We start from the raw sequence: 11,533 nt of genomic DNA, 5'->3' as shown, positions 1-11,533 counted from the left end.
AATTATTTTAAAACATATACTGTGTTTAATATAGACATGGCTATTTATAAAAATAAAACGTCTATTTGGCAATCAGGGAAGAATGACATAGAATGCTAGAAAAAAGAGGAAGCAGTTTCATTACTATCAGACGTGGAGTAGAACTTAGTCTCAGCTAGATCTCATTTAAGAAATGGAAACAAAAAAAGAAATCCAATTTACTTCCTAAGTTTGTATCAGAATATCTTTTCTTCTTCAGAACATTCATCCTGAAATTTAAATGAACACATCAAAAATGCAAGTCCAGTCTCCTCATCGGAAACTTAATATGATCGCTTGAGAAAAATATCTCATTAACTATACCCTGAATAGTTTTTGCCCATAACTAATAATATGTGTAAACAGAAATACAGGAAGTCAAAATTAATTTTAAACATACTCAGTAAATGTACCGCTCTCTGTCTTTCATAATCTAAAGGGAGAAAAAGTAAAGCGTTACTGAGAAAATATCCAAATTTCTTTGAAAGGAAGTTTATTGCGTATTAGCACCGAACTCCTTTCTTGTGTGAAATGATTGACCAGTGTGTGAATTTTTTTCTGAGAGTAAGGATATAGGCATATCAAAATTGGGATTAGGAGGCTGGATGATTTAAGTGCGCTGTGTAAGTAAATGTGCTTCTATGCTCTAAAAATAGCATTTTGTCGGGCTTACCGATACAATAGTGAGATAACCTATAGGAGGTAACTTGTGATGACGCTATGGTCACTATGCAGTTGATAAGAAGCGTTGGTTGATGGTTACTATTGATGAATGAAGAAATTATTGGAAGAAGAGGGAAGGAGAGAACAGCTGTAAAGTTGCTAGCATGAGGCAAAGAATGAATGAAGCAGTGGATAACAGCGATTATTTGGTGGTAAAGCACTGAAGGCAAGGATTACAGTTTATATTTCTTTTTTTAACCCTTAGCACCTCATAAGGCTTTCATTGTTTGCTAATTGTTTGCTAATTTTGCTGCCTGAGCAGTATAAATCTCCCTGTTTGATTCCTTTTTAGTGGTTCTTTATTAAAACTGCCTATGAGAAATGAAAATTGAAAAGGCTTTTTTTCTTTTTTTTAAGGAAAGGAAGACTGGGATAAGGTCAAATTACTGTTTGGTTAGTGTATAATAGGAAATAATTACATTAATTGAAAACTTCCTTTCGTGATATTTCAGACATTCTAGGGTTTGTGTTTTTTAAATTAATGGATGTATTAAGCACCTTCTGTGCTTAAGGGGTGCCTGTTCTTTAAGCAAATTATTTTGTTTCAGTGACAAAGTTCATGCTCCCTTATGTGTAACGTAAGTGTAGTATAGTTAGGTCTATACTAAGTGTCTAAGAGGATTCAGGTCGCAGAATTACATGAACTGTCAGCGCAGGAAAGTTTTCTTGAAAGAGATTAAGGTCAGTTCTTTCTCTGCTTCCACGTGTGGCCCATAACTGACCAGGAATCAGAGAACTGGATTGCTCGTGCTTACAAAAGAACAAAGGGTAGGATTAATGGGATTGGGGAACTTTGTTCACAATCTTGGGAAGAGTGCTTAACATGTCACTGGGGGCACTTTGAGGGTGTGGGGTGTTTGTGTGTGTGTACCCCACCACGATCATATTTTTTCCTGGAATTTTCCCTTTCCGAGTTAGTAGCTAAAGATGCCATAGAAAGAATCGAGGGGGGACAGAGATGGTTTCGGATTACGTTTGAATGAAAAAGTGGTGGTTTCAGAGGGTTCATTGCAGCCCCTGAACCTGGGGAAGGGCCTTCCCCCGGACCCTGTCTGGGGAAACCATATGAACATGTTATTCCTCTCAGTGTGAGTGAGGTGGACATTAGAAGGGAATTGAAGAGAGCTCAGGGAAAGACAAAACGGGCCTCCGTTTTTGATAGGAATGGAGATAGGGGCAGATACATTTGACGTCATTGGGAGATTCTTTCGCCTCTGAACACAATCTCGACCGGCTCCTTGGAAGTCTTTCCAGTCCTGTGGCATCCTCCAGCTCCTGCCTTAGATTTCTGCTTTCCAGCAGTTACCTAAAAGCACAGCCAGACATTCGCAACTGCTCATTTCTAGCAATAACCTCCTCCCTTGAAAGAGCCCCTCATGGCGAGAGTCCCGTCTCCTGCTTTCGACACACATGCCTGCCTCAAATGTCCTTCTGACATCCAAGGTACAACTCTGAATTGTAGGAATTCTCTGACCCTCTGCTCTGATCCCAGCATGAACACTCGCCTGAATCAACACTTAGGTCATTCTTTACAAATGAATACCTTCTGCATCACCCCATGCAGACTGCTATGCCACTGAAACCTTTCTCTTAGACCTGGAACTGCTAGGAATGAACGTTTCTTCAGGGATCTTGGCAAATCTAGAGCCTCCAGGGGTCTGCTAAATCCTACCTCTGTTGAATCATTTTGTTGCTTAGCATGCAATTCTATTAATTTGTCTGATCTAATGATAGCTGAAAACCTATGACAACTTGCCATGGTCAGTTAGTCATCCTGACCCTTACTTAACAAATATCAGAGTTCTAACTACGGGCTGGTGCTAAAAGGCTCTCTTCTTCCTCCGAGAAGAGTGTTCTGATGGCCTTCTTTTTTGGGGAAATGAAGGTTGCTGCTATACCAACATGCTTCTATGTGTGACTTGCCATCACATTTGTACGTCTTAAGACTTTCCTTTATTTTCCAGATATTCTACACTGATCATATGTCACTGCCCTCTAAAAAGTCATCTGAATAGAAACATCATCCCTCCCCCAAATCGACAGATAGAAACTTATAAAAATAACATATGGAGATGTTCACATACACATACGTAACTTTTAAATAAAGATTCACAACTAGGAAGTTTTGATAATAGTGATGTTTGACACTGACCTAGTGTTTTACCGTTTAACAGCTGTTTTCGTATATCTTGTATTGGAGGTCAACTAGCTTAGCAGTTAGAAGTCAGTTCACATCTTGATGTGGCGTGGGCTGGGCATTGAACCTCTCCAAGCCTCAGTCTGATCTCTGGGCCTATCTCATAAAGTCATTATGAGGATTTGGTGGGATGACGCTTGTAGCGCATGAAGAGGATCTAGATCATGGGAAACGTTCAATTCACGTTCCTCGTTGTCTGATTTCTTTCCCCCCGCAAAACATTCTTGTGCAAAAGTAGGGCATGGGGGATTCTCTTCATTTTACCAAGGAGGAAGATCGTGCTCAGAGAGATTTGCTGAAATGACAAGCAATTCTTTAGTTTTTAAACTGAGTTCCAATTGCAGTCTTATTGCCGGCCTGGAAAGGGCCATCAAGTGAGTCCCCAGGGACCTTTCTCTAGGGTGGAGCAAACACACAGGGAACCTGAAACACCCGTTGAACCACTCTTGTGGGGTTAAGAGAACCCCTACGGATCTGACCCTGTCAGATCCTCTATAGAGCCGCAGAGCTAATGGCCTCAGTTCAATTTGAGTCAGATGTTAAGAAGGCAGGTTCAAATCATTCTTTACTCTCTTTTGGGGGTGCAGGTGGGGGAAATGATGAAAAAAATTGTATTAATTTCAGTAACCTTCTCATTTCTAAATGAAACTTACTTGCCTGAGAATTTCTGTGTGTAGTTGCTTTCAAAACTCAGCTGCCTTAGAACACTCTATGACATAAATCACAGCAAGATCCTTTTTGACCCACCTCCTAGAGAAATGGAAATAAAACCAAAAATAAACAAATGGGACCTAATGAAACTTAACAGCTTTTGCACAGCAAAGGAAACCGTAAACAAGACCAAAAGACAACCCTCAGAATGGGAGAAAATATTTGCAGATGAAGCAACTGACAAAGGATTAATCTCCAAAACTTACAAGCAGCTCATGCAGCTCAACGTTAAAAAAAAAAAAACCACCCGATCCAAAAATGGGCAGAAGACCTAAATAGACATTTCTCCAAAGAAGATATACAGATTGCCAACAGACACATGAAAGAATGCTCAACATCATTAATCATTAGAGAAATGCAAATCAAAACTACAATGAGATATCATCTCACACTGGTCAGAATGGCCATCATCAAAAAATCTAGAAACAATAAATGCTGGAGAGGGTGTGGAGAAATGGGAACCCTCTTGCACTGTTGGTGGGAATGTAAATTGATACAGTCACTATGGAGAACAGTATGGACGTTCCTTACAAAACTAAAAATAGAACTACCATACGACCCAGCAATCCCACTACTGCTACTGGGCATATACCCTGAGAAAACCATAATTCAAAAAGAGTCATGTACCAAAATGTTCATTGCAGCTCTATTTACAATAGCCCGGAAATGGAAACAACCTAAGTGTCCATCATCGGATGAATGGATAAAGAAGATGTGGCACATATATACAATGGAATATTACTCAGCCATAAAAAGGAACGAAACTGAGTTATTTGTAGTGAGGTGGATGGACCTAGAGTCTGTCATACAGAGTGAAGTAAGTCAGAAAGAGAAAAACAAATACCATATGCTAACACATATATATGGAATCTAAAAAATAAATGGTCATGAAGAACCTAGGGGCAAGATGGCAATAAAGATGCAGACTTACTAGAGAATGGACTTAAGGATATGGGGAGGGGGAAGGGTAAGCTGGGACGAATTGAGAGAGTGGCATGGACATATATACACTACCAAATGTAAAATAGATAGCTAGTGGGAAGCAGCCGCATAGCACAGGGAGATCAGCTCAGTGCTTTGTGACCACCTAGAAGGGTGGGATAGGGAGGGTGGGAGGGAGGGAGATGCAAGAGGGAGGAGATATGGGGACATATGTATACGTATAACTGATTCACTTTGTTATAAAGCGGAAACTAACACACCATTGTAAAGCAATTATACTCCAATAAAGATGTTAAAACAATAAAACAAAGAAAACTCAGCTGCCTTGGTTAACGTGGCTTTGCAAAAGGGGCACACACAGAAGCTTGGAACCAACGGCGGGATGCTGGCTGGCCCCTGCCTTATTTGGGCAGGTGTATTCATCCAGCAACTTTATGTGAGACAGGGCTCCTCTTCTTAAACTACTTGAAAAGTAATGCATCTCATCAGCTTGTGACAAAGATGCACTCTGTGATTCTTCTTAGCAGTTTCATTTCTTTTACAAGATAAAAGTTAACGCCTCGCAGCATTTTTTGTGTTAACCATTCTTGGACAAGTAACCCAATTTTCTTTTTCCTAAAATATAGTTTTAAAAACAAATTCATTTCTTTTACAATGAACTGAAATGTTAAAATGTTTCGGCTAGAAACAGTGTCACCCGTCCTTCTGCTGTGTTTCTTGCAAAAGTATTCTTGGACCGCTCAGCTTTAAGAGAGATAGACTATGTCAGTGAAACGTTCCCAATAAGTAAAGGGTAATAACTCACATTATTAAAGATATTTTGTTCACTGATGGATTCTGTTAGTGGTAACTTTAATTTATAGGAGTGAAATGTTAGGAGTCAGTTGACCAGCAAAATCTCTGAAATCACCTTGTTGAGAAGACTACCTGGTAAACTTCAAAGTGGAATCTACAGAGATAGTATGGAAAGCTAATGTTAAAAGCTTCATAAAATCATAGCTTTGAATTATGATGAAAACATAGTTTAGGAAAATAAGCTGGAAAAACTAGGTTTAACGGTTGGACCACAGATAGAGAAGTATTTAATATAGGCATAATAATCTGCAAAGAATATATGGCTAATTTCTACTGGATATTTATTTTTACTTCTGACAATTTCAAAAGAACTACAAAATGCCATAGAAATATAACAGCTTTTCTCTGATTGGTACATGTCCCAGGGCATGTTTTTGCAGTAATAGAAATGTTAGTTTTGCTGTTCACACAAAAAACCTCAATTTGGCTAATTTAAGTCTTAGGCACAGAATGATGCCTACCAGAATTGCAGTGAGATACCGCACACATTGCTTCCTGTCCTGACCATTTGAGTGTTGCTAGGCAACAGTTAAAAAGGCACCACATACCTTTGGTGTGACATTGCCAGGTGTTAAAAAAAATGATACCAGGTTAGCTGAGCTGAGAAGCTAGAAATCCATTAGGAATAAAAGATTCCTGAACGAATCCACACTGAACGTGCCTGCAGGCACGTGGATGTAGAAACATAAGTTATTAGTAGTCATCCACAACTTGTTACAGAACAGACAAAACTAATTTTCTTTAAAATATGTGGTCACAAGAGCAACCTTGCCATGGATACCCTACTTGTTTCAACTGTAAGCAGTGAATCGATTTTTTTTAAGAGGTGAGGGGTTTACAAAACAGCCGTAATAGATTATTCATATCCTCCTCTCCCCAGTTCTGAAAAACCTGGGGAAGGAGATTAAACTGTAGCCTCCAAACTAACACATCTATAGGAAAAATGAATTAGCTCTCATAGGGTTTGCAAATTGAAATAACTTTTTTTTTTTTTTTTTAAGCCAAAGCTCCTGGAATTAGTTTTTCTATCAAGATTTTATCCCTAGGGTGAAATTCAGATGCAGGGTTTAGAAGCTGAGGCGGGGTTGTGTTTTCCAAACACATGTCCTTCCCTCATGCCCTAATAGCGTGACATGGCATCCCTCCATCAACAGGTGGGGCCTATGTCCCATTTCCTGGAATATGGGTGGGCTAATGACAGGGCCGAAGGGATGTCACCTGACTTCCAAAGCTAAGTCATGCAAATTGACAAAGCTCCTGCTGGGATTCCTTTCTTACAACTTTGTCTTAGGATCCCTAAGACGCACCTGTGAGAGTACCAGCTAGCCTGAAGCCACCTTGCTGAAGAGACCACATGGGAGGCTCCTTAGCGACAGTTCTAGCCTCCAGCTGTTCAAGCCTTCTTCCCACCACCAACCTCCAGACACAGGAGAACCCGCCTTCAAACCATCCCTAGCTGATGCTGAGTGGAGCAGAGACCAGCTGTACCCGCTGAGCCCTGCCCAAATTGCAAAGTACTGAGCAAAGCAGTGTTATGCTACTAAGTTTTCTGGTGGTCTGGGATGCGTCATTAGAGAACATTAGGATTTGGAGAAAATTTTGTTAGAGTTAAATGCTAAGTAAAAGTTAATATACCCATAGCAAGGTTGTTTGACCAGCAAATTAATAAACTGTCATTTACAGTGTTAGTGTCAAGTTTGAAGCAGAAAACCACCTTGTCTTGATGAGAGCTGTTGACAAACATGGAACCGTTTGGTTGACGAGCTTCCTTGATATTCTTCTGAAGCCTAACCATAGTCTAATGTCTTGATTTCTTAATTATGATAATCGAGTGAACAGAGGAAGGCAGAGGATGTCGTGGTCTTTTAGTGTCTGCTTCTCGTGATTCTCTGGGTTAGGAATGGGGATAGTAGTCAGCTGGGTAGATCTGCTCCATGTGATTTGGTGGGAGTCACTCACTCAGCTGCCTTCACCTTGTGGCTGGGCTGGGTTGGAAGGTCCACGAAGGCCTCTCTTGCACGTTGCCTCACCACTCATGTGCTGTGTCTCATCACTCAGCAATGTAACCCAAGCTTCTTTAATGCATGGAGGCTGACTTCCCAGAGCAGAAGGCAGGAGCTGCCAGACCTCTTAGGGCTTGAGCGTGAAAGTCCGAGAATGTCGCTTCCACTGCATCCTACTGGTTAAATGAAGTCACAAACCAAGTCAAGGGGAGGAAAAAGAGACGCTACCTGTAGAAGGATGGCGTGTCGTGCACATACAGGGTGGGAAGAAATTGTTGGCCATTTAGGAGACAAACGGGAAGAGTAATTGGCTCTGAAGAGGGAGAGAGGGGTTCTAATCCTAGCTCTGCCACTAACTAGCTGTGTGGTTTTGGCCAAGTCACCTGTTAGTGCTTAACCTGTTTATTCACATGCCAGGTGTGGAGAATGAGTCATGAGCTCCAAGATCCTGTCTAGTTCCAAAAATTTGCCTCTAATCCAGACAGAACCTACATTAGCCTAGAAAGTGAGGGGTGGGGGAGGGTATATAAACAGAAACACAATTAATGAATTATCCAATTGTTCTCCTCTGGGCTGTTGTTAGCCTGTGTTTAACCTTTAGCTCTGGACGGGCTAACTAATCAATCACCTTAGGATCTCAGCTTTTGAGGCTTATTCTTCTATCTTCAGGACTTTGCTCCTGGTACAACCTACCTTCCCCTTCCACCTCTTCCTCCTTTTCAGCCTCACGGGGTGGGAAGTCAAAATGCTGTTCAGTTTTACAACTGAGTTTTTATCTTTTACAAGGAGCAGGAAGCATTAGGGCTCTGAAGGGAGCTGGAGTAGGGACCCTGGAACTAGGATTTGACAAAATAGTGGAGCCATTTGAATACCTCTCTGAATATTGTGTTGAACAATCTGCACCTGCTGCAAGATGAGACCTACCCCCTCACCCCCAAAGTGAACTGAAACAGGTTTTTTTGTGTTTTTAAAAATCTTCAACTATGGGCTTTATACTTGTGAAATATACAATTCCTTCAGCAAGCAGTCTCAAACCCTTGATTTCAGGAGAACTACAGGTTGCCACAAGGACGCCCCAAACTAGATCATTGATCATTATTTGGGAGGTTCAGGATGGAAAAGATCTACAGTGGGTACACAGGGTCTTTACCTTAAGGAGCTCATCATTTAGTAAGTTATCAGGTGCCTTCCAATTTGAAGGCCTCAGTTAGACATAGCAGGTGAGCCCTTACTGGCTATACCTGCTCCAGGAATTTCCACAACAGCATCCAGGTACACGCAGAGCCCTGTGTATCCTACCCCGTTACTCCTTTACCCTAGTCCGTGATTTTTCAAGTTGGGGGTAGGGTGGGGACACTAAAGCAATGTGCACTGAGATCTGCTGGATCCCAGATGATCATTCTGGCACTAAACTCTCACCCCTCCCTACGTCTTTCTACTTTATTGCCAGAACTCTTAGGAGTCCTCAAATGAGAAAATAGTCATGTTTTTTGGTCACCATAAGCAATATACAAATCCTCATGCTCAAGAATGCAGCTTATCATTACTATCAGAATAATCTGCTAGATCTGCCACCCACTCCATGTTTTTGGTCTTCATTCTTTCTCTAAGCTCTCTCTGTTATCTCCACCAACTAGGATCTTCTTATCCTCGCTTCCTTAATATCCCACACTGTCTCCCCTCACAACCCATTTCCAGTGCTTCCATTCTGTCAAAATTTCAGTTTAGGCCCCTACAAACCCAAATGCAGGAAGGATACTCTTTCAAATGTTATGAAGAAACATGTGATCAAAATCAATCCATGAACAGTCACCTTCTAAAATCTTTGGGGGAGAAGTGGCAAAGATGAACCAGAATTTTAAGACCTCAAAGCAGTAATGCTTTTTGTTATTGGTTCAATTCTCATTGTTCCTTAATCCTTCTCCTATTCTCTAGCAACCAGGAAATGAAATTTGGGGGTAGAGGAGCAGATCTGAAGCTATTTCCCCATTATATTTGCACCCAGGTTATCAACCTAAAAAAACTGTCCACGGGACAAATATGACAAATGGGGGACAGATGTTCACCTAAGTCCTGTATCAGGAATGCCCCAACTTAGGCCATGACAGCTTCTAAGTCGTGTTAAAAACAACAAAAAGCTAGTTCTCAAGGGACATATGTCTTAATCGAGGGACTCATGCCATAAGAGAATACACAACTGACATAAGGCACATATTTCAGGTTTTGAATCTAACATCGCAGTCTACATCTAGCCTTGTATTTTTCTTCGTATGACCATACACAAGAAGGCTGCACAAGAACACCTGTCATTGGGTTACGTTAATGGAAGAAGTCTAAGTGTCACTAGAGTTGTATGCGTGACCTGGACAGGCCTCTAAGGCAGGCCGATGGCCGGGTGGGTGCCCTCGGAAGAGAGCGTCACTCTGAGCCTGCTACTCCTACTGGAAGAGACTCTGCCCACAGAATGCTCTAGAGATGATCATTACTAAAGGGTGTGCTGCTCTGAAGGAACTGTTGAGGTTCATGACATGAAGGAGTTAGTGAGGGTTCCAGAGATTTGCATTTAGACATGAAATGGGGAAATCTGGAGCAGTCCTTTCTGACCTTCGTCTGACAACCCCAAAAGGGCAGGGTGTGCAGCCCGTGACACCCACTTCCTTCCTTTTCCGAGTTAACGCCCCCTCCCCCATCCAGGCCTGCCCGGACGCCTCCGTCCCCCGCCTTCCAGTAGAGCTCGCGGCCTTGGCCGCGCAACAGTCTTCCGACCCCCTCCAAATCCCGACCTGGCGCACGCGCACACAGCACGCGGCCAAGTAGGCGCGGCCGGCTGGGCGAGAGGGGTAATGAATCGGCCAAGGCTGCAACGCTCCCTCGAGGGGGCTGGGCAGCGAGGGGGCGTGGTGAGCGCGAGGCCCCGCCTTTCCATTGTAGGCGGCGGGGCCAGGTGCAGGCCCACGTGAGCAGCCGGCCCACGGGCTCTAGGGCCTGGGCGCGCAGGCGCACAGCAGGGCTAGGGCGAGGTCGGAGGCGGCAAAGGGGTGAAGGCGGAGGAGGTAGTGCCTGGGAACAGGCAACCTGTGTCTGGCGCGGTGCCCTGCAGCTGGTGGCGGGTGGGGCCGGCGGGCGGGCTACCGCTTTCCCGTGTCGACGGAGGCTGCTGACGGGAAAACGATCCGGGAGGGAGCGACTCGGCCCAGGTCCCGTCCCCTGAAAACCTGCGAGATTTCAGGGCCGAGTAAGCCAAGCAGAAGATCTGGGCAGTGTTAAACGGACGTTGAGATTCGCAGAGGTCAGCCTTCGAGGCCTCTGTCTGCCCGCCACCGGCTCTGTGACGTCTGGCGTGTCACAGCCTGGCCTCAGTTTCCCCACCCTTCTAGAGGGCTTGCAGCTTGCGAGTGGCCCCGAAGAAAAGAGTTAACGTCACAAATACTACCGGCCTAGTGAGTATTTAGAGCATCTGAGTCACGCCCTTGCCCTCATTTCAACAAGATGAGTTACACGGTGGTTTAGTGCCAGGGCCCCTGTGTGAGCTTGGGCCTCAGTTTCCTTTGTCAGCGCACAGAATGTGCTTCGAAGGTAACGAGAAGGGAGTGTGGAGCGTTGTCCCTGGCACATGGTGGGCACATAATGCTAGTTCCAGGTGTCAGGCAGAGCAAATGGCGTCGACGTAGAGTTTATTTTAGAGTAGCCAGGCCGTCTGGGGGATGCAACCACAGACCGTGCGAGCCAGGGTGCATACCTGCGGATAGCGGTCCGTTTCTACTCTGTCAGCTAGCCAGGGAGAAGGGGTACACTTAATAATTTATTAAGTACACTCCCATTTATCCCTGACTTAGAAAAGGCTTCCTTGGTCTGATTTTCCCGATCTCTCTAGTTCGTAGTGTTTTAGAAACGCTGAAGGAAACGTTTCATTGGTTGTTCTGAATTTGATGTTACATTTAGTTCTGTTCTTTTTATTTTTTTAAAATAATTTTTGGCTTTCGTTGCAGTGCGCAGGCTCTTCGTTGGGGGTGCGCTAGCTTCTCCCTAGTTGTGGCGCGCAGGCTCTCTAGTTGGCGTGTGTGCGGGCTCTGTTGCCCTGCTT

The 11,533-nt window shown here is 43.5% G+C and overlaps 1 long non-coding RNA gene across 1 annotated transcript; it reads right to left on the bottom strand.

Moving 5' to 3' along the window:
* Positions 1-1,087: 1,087 nt before the first annotated feature.
* Positions 1,088-10,336, bottom strand: LOC113628131 (uncharacterized). The gene is made up of 3 exons (XR_003435897.1): positions 7,128-10,336; positions 3,592-3,688; positions 1,088-3,233 (listed from the first exon to the last, which is right to left on the bottom strand). It is a non-coding gene; the product is annotated as an uncharacterized LOC113628131 (long non-coding RNA).
* Between the last annotated feature and the right edge of the window lie 1,197 nt (positions 10,337-11,533).

This window comes from Aethalodelphis obliquidens, unplaced genomic scaffold (genome assembly GCF_003676395.1).
Source record: "Aethalodelphis obliquidens isolate GAN/ISIS:26980383/991018 unplaced genomic scaffold, ASM367639v1 scaffold22, whole genome shotgun sequence".
Classification (NCBI taxonomy): domain Eukaryota; kingdom Metazoa; phylum Chordata; class Mammalia; order Artiodactyla; family Delphinidae; genus Aethalodelphis; species Aethalodelphis obliquidens.
The sequence above is the reverse complement of the archived record's forward strand: the minus strand, read 5'-3'. Positions and strand labels throughout refer to the sequence as shown.